The sequence below is a fragment of the Colobus angolensis genome, unplaced genomic scaffold (assembly GCF_000951035.1).
Source record: "Colobus angolensis palliatus isolate OR3802 unplaced genomic scaffold, Cang.pa_1.0 Scaffold88, whole genome shotgun sequence".
Classification (NCBI taxonomy): Eukaryota; Metazoa; Chordata; class Mammalia; order Primates; family Cercopithecidae; genus Colobus; species Colobus angolensis.
This window is the reverse complement of record NW_012122709.1, coordinates 4,218,167-4,223,850: the sequence shown is the minus strand read 5'-3', so window position 1 is coordinate 4,223,850 and position 5,684 is coordinate 4,218,167. Positions and strand designations below refer to the sequence as shown.

Below are 5,684 nucleotides of genomic sequence, written 5' to 3'. Positions count from 1 at the left end.
TATGTAAAATATGATTAGAAATGTGCAGAATTTTGTTTGTTTTCCTAAAAATGGTATATCTCTCTCTGTAACTTGTTTTTCTTATGTGATAAAATATAAGGAACATTCATTCAGGTAAATAATATATGTGTTTTTAAAAAAAGTTGCATCATAATAATCCATTGAATGGATATGCCATAATTTACCTAACCATTCATCCATTTATTGGACAGAGAAAATAGTAGGAAGTATACAAAAGACTAAGACTTAGATTGGCATCACATCCCATGTCAGCAATAGTAAATGCTAGAAGACAATTAATGGAGCAAAGCCCTGAAAGAGGGATATTTTCAACTGATAAAATATTACAATTCCTATAGAAGATACAACAGTCATGAGCTTTTATGTTCCAGATAAAAAGGCAGCCTGATGGTTTTTGTCAGGCCACATAACCCAACATGGTTGGAATGGGCTTGCATACCTCTTTGAATTTCTACCCACACCAATCCCCATATAAGCGAAATTCAAATACACAGTGTGACAGGGTGACCAATAGTGAATGAAATGAGCCTTATACACTGCTATTAGGATAATAAAGGGGTACTGACTTTCTGAAAATCAGTTTGACAGCTGCACTGAAAACCAGTTTTACAGCTGCACTGAGACTTTAAAATATTTATATCTCTATCGTTCATTAATTTTACTTACCTGATTTTAAACCAAAGATATAATCAGGTGTGGAAGCAAAACTTTTTCAGTAAGGATGAACACAGCATTATATATAATAAGGAAAAACTGAAAACAGCTTAAACATTCAACAACAGGGAAATTGTTAAATTAATTGTGGACCATTATTAGGTGTGGGGAAAAGAAAGAGAGATCAGCTTGTTACTGTGTCTATATAGAAGGAAGTAGACATAAGAGACTCCATTTGGTTCTGTATTTGAGATGCTGTTAATCTGTGACCCCACCCCCAACCTTGTCCTTGCAAGAGACATGTGCTGTGGTGACTCAAGGCTTAATGGATTTTGGGCTGTGCAGGATGTGCTTTGTTAAACAAGTGCCTAAAGGCTGCTTGCTGGTTAAAGGTCATCACCATTCTCTTAATCTCAAGTAAGAGAAAAGCATTTGTCTCCTGCCCGTCCCTGGGCAATGGAGCATCTCCGTGTAAAACCCGATTGTATGCTTTGTTTACTGAGCAAGGAGAAAACCGCCTTTAGGAATAAGGTGGGACTTGCTGGAGCAATGCTGCTAAAAGGTTTATGGAGAGTTTGCATATGCATCTCAAGGCACAACATTTTCCTTTAAACTTATTCATGTCACAGGGATTTTTGTTCATATGTCTTACTGCTGATTTCCTCCCTACAATGATCCTATTGTCCAGCCACTCCCTTATCTTTTTTATGGTAAAGATAATTATCAATAAATACTAAGGGAACTCAGAGACCGGTGCCGGCGTGGGTCCTCTGTAAGCTGAGCGCCGGTGCCCTGGGCCCACTTTTCTTTCTCTATACTTTGCCTCTGTGTCTTATTTCTTTTCTCAAGTCTCTCATTCTACCTAACGAGAAACACCCACAGGTGTGGAGGGCAGGCCACCCCTTCAATTAGGTGGCATATACATCTTTTAGAAATCATATTTTTAAAAACTATACAATGCCAGGAGGAATTGCTCAGGATTAAGGATTTTAAAAGTCCCAAACAAAAACCCCAAGAAAACAAGGATTTAAACACTGCATGGTAAAATATTTTGTAGCCTGGAAGTTCGTTTCTGGAAGCTACTATAAAATCTCATTAGACTTGTTAGAAAGAGATAAAAATCATCACAGAACATAGACTCAACTGCAAACTTGTGAAACTAGATATTCAAGGAGAAGACCATGGAAAAGTTCATTGTATATGAAGGGACATTAGTGCTTTGGCAGAAAATAAGAGAGTCCCTTTCACTTAATACACAGTTTGTTTTGTTAGCTAGAATTGAATAACAATATTCTGGGTGTGTTGGTATACCACTGAGAATATGCATAGTCACTGTCCTGAAGAACTTTAACATGCAATGTCAGAAATACAGATAAGTATGTTATCAACTGAAACAGGTAATTATGGTCATTACAAAAGTGCATTAAGTGAAAAGGAGAATCATGGTTGTGTTGGTGGCTTGGACATCAAATGATTACTCTTGACATGGGGCTTACATTTAAAATCTTCCCATGGTGACCCATTATCCTGTCCTAACTTTGCCCCCCTTCCCTTCTGGGGCATTCCCACTGTTATACATGATACATGATAGTGAGAAGCATCAGATCAATATCTTTTGATGCATGATAGTGGGTTATACAATCCTCTGACTCCCATTTCTTCCTCCTTTCCCACTTTCACCCTAAGGCAAGCAAGAGCTCTTTGCAGGATGGAGCCACTGTAGACAGATTCTGAGGGGCTGACCTATACTGGGGTGGCATGTGTCCACACTCATGGGCCTGAACTCAAGGGGAGTATTCCAGAGGAAGAGAAAGAGGAAAAAGAGAGAAGAAGGGATGGGGGTTTAAGTATTTGTGCACAAGGGAGACAGCATCTGGGAATCCATGGATGGACCTGATACCATTACAAAGCAATGCTTCCATAGATCAGACGCAAAGGTAATTGGGTTCTCTCCCCAGGTAAGGTAAGGTTCTGTCCTCTCCAGAGAGTCATCTTGTCTCCTTGGAGAACTGAATAGAAATGTCCCCTAAGAGCTGGGACTCTGAAGACAGGCTGTTTCCTTTACTGAGCTTACTCCCTGCCCTACAGGATGCCAGAATGGAGCTGGGCGAGCACTTGCCCTGCTCACCACTATGAGTGACCAGAGTGTGGCCAGGAAAGGGCTCATGGACTAGTCTGCAGTGGTTGTACGCCTATGTGTGTGAAATACACATACTTCTCCAAGTTCTGACCCTGCCTTGTTATCCTTTGGCTACCAGGTTCTTATTAGAAGGAATACTAACTTTCTTTTAAAACAAACTTTTTTTCCCTGAGAATAAAACAAGTCTCCACTGGGCTGCAGAAACCAGCAGCCACTGCCTGAGGCACTATTGAGCTGGCTTCACTCTTAGAGGCCTGGGGGCTTTCCTCTCCTCAGACTGGTACGGGTACTGGTTCATGGTCTGTTAGGAACTGGGCCGCACAGCAGGAGGTGAGCAGTGGTTGAGCAAGTATTACTGCCAAAGCTCTGCCTCCTGTCAGATCAGCAGCAGCATTAGATTCCCATAGGAGCATGAACCATATTGAACTGCACATGTTAGCGGTCTAGGCTGTGCACTTCTTATGAGAATCTAATGCCTGATGATCTGAGGTGCAACAGTTTCATCCTGAAACCATCACCCTCTCTTCCCCTGCCTTGCTCCATCTGCGGAAAAATTGTCTTCCACAAAACCAGCCCCTGGTGCCAAAGAGGTTGGGGACCACCGCCCTAGGCAATTCCTTCCAGACATCTCCCACTGATTTCCATGTCTAGGAAATGTGGGATTGAAACAGCAGATCTGGATCATGGTAATCTTTCAGCAAATCTAAGAACACTATGGTTTTTATACAATTTGCCCAATTGCTTATGTGCAACTTGTTCAAATCTTAAAAACAGATTTCACTATTGGAAATTTAATAAGTACTGGCATTTGAAGATAAACTTTCAAAATCCTCTGTGGTGTTACAGGACATTTTTAAAGATAGGATTTTTATATTATAAAAACCAGACTTAGAAAAGTTGGTAAGAGAAGAAAAATAGAGAGTCAAAGGAAAGCAAATACTTGAAACCCTATCACCCAAAGAAAATTGCTTTTGAAGTTTTGATAAATTTCATTTCAATTTCAATACTTTCTGCCTTTATCTTTTTTATGACCTTTCTATTTTGAGTTTATCTGCTATTCTTTCTGAAGCTGCATGGTTTAAAATTGTGCTTTTATAATTTTCAATCTTTTTAAAATGATTTCCAATGAATATACCTAAAACTAAATATCTATATATTTTTTCCTGAGTATTGCTTTGACTATATTAAATACACTTTAAAAGTGTGGCCTGTTCTCATTGTTCATTTCTAAGTATTTATAATTTATGTTTTAATTTATTCTTTAACTGATGAATTTTTAATAAGATCATTTGATAAAGGTGTGTTATCTAGTTATCTACAGTTTTGCTGTCCAATGTGGTAGCCACATGTATTAGTCTGTTCTGTTCTCATATTGCTATAAAGAAGTACCTGAGACTAGGTAATTGATAAAGAAAAGAGATTTAATTGGCTCATGGTTTCACAGGCTGTACAGTAAGCATGATGCTGGCATCTGCTTCTGGGGAGGCCTCAGAAAACTTACAATTATGGTGGTAGACAAAGGGGAAGCAGTCACATCTTACATGGCCAGAGCAGGTGGAAGAGAAAGAGTTGGGGGAGGTGCTACACACTTTTAAACCACCAGATCTCCTGATAACTCACTCACTATACAGTACCAAGGGGGGTGATGCTAAACCGTTAGCACTGCGTCCATGATCCAGTCATCTCCCGCCAGGCCCCACCTCCAACATTGGAGACTATGGTTCAACATGAGATTTGGGTGGGGACACACATTTAAACCATATCATCACATGTGGTGATGAGCACTTGAAGTGTGGGTAGTCCAAATTGACATAGGCTTTGAGTGTAAAACACATACCAGTTTCGAAGACTTAGTATGAAAAATTAACAACTTTTTATATTGATTGTATATTAAATGATTGTATTTTGGATGTGTTAAGTTGAATAAAATAAATTATTAAAAATAATTTCACCTGTTTGTTTTTTACTTTTTAAAAAATGTGCCTACTAGAAAAGTTTAAATGATTAATGTGGCTTGCATTTGTGGTTCACATTATATTTCTATTTGATTGCATGAAGTCATAGTTTTATTCTTGAACTGTTAATTCCAGAGACAGATGTGTTAAATTCATCTACTAAGATGCATAGCAGATTGTGAGGGAGTCTATCTTTTATCAACTTAAAAAACTATGTCCTTTTTAATGTCTTTTGCCTTGAATTCTACCTTTTTCTATTTTCTTTTTTTTTCACATTTCTGAAAAATATTTTTATTACAGGAAAATGCTCATGATGTAGCATTAAAAAGGGGGAGGAAAGCAGGAAACCTATCAAAATCAGCAGAGAAAATAACTAGTATAGATCCCAGAGTTAAACTCAGCCTCCTTTCTCTCACTTCCAGGCTGGCCTCAGGAAAATAACAGAAAGAAATAAAAAAGAGACAAAGATCCAACTAACTTCATATGCATCAACGGGCAATACTGGCCTTTACTGCAATGGTTCCTTTTGGATACTAAGGAGGGAGTTTTGCTAATCATGGGAAAAATTCCTAAAATTCCCTTCTAAATAGCTTTCTTCTGAAGTCCAAACCCTCCAGTAGCTGGCCAAAGTTTTGCTCTTCTCTCTCTCATTTTGCCTCCAAAATATTCTAATTCCTGAGTTTCTTTGTTCATGCTACTATCCATTCTCTGTCTAACCTCCTCCATCTTCCTCACCTCTTATTTTTTTTTCTTCTTTTAGTTATCTCTATGTGTAGGTCAGGACATGTGTAAGTGAACATTTGAGCCACAAAGACGGGGTTTGAAGCCTACCTCTGGAATTGCCTAGCTGGATAATCTTGGGTGAATTTCTTTTATTTTTTAATTTAATTTAATTTAATTTAATTTAATTTTAT

The 5,684-nt window shown here is 38.3% G+C and overlaps 1 pseudogene; it reads left to right on the top strand.

Moving 5' to 3' along the window:
* The first annotated feature begins 2,558 nt into the window (after positions 1-2,558).
* The window catches only part of LOC105503850, a 36,176-nt pseudogene continuing 33,050 nt past the window's right edge, over positions 2,559-5,684 (top strand).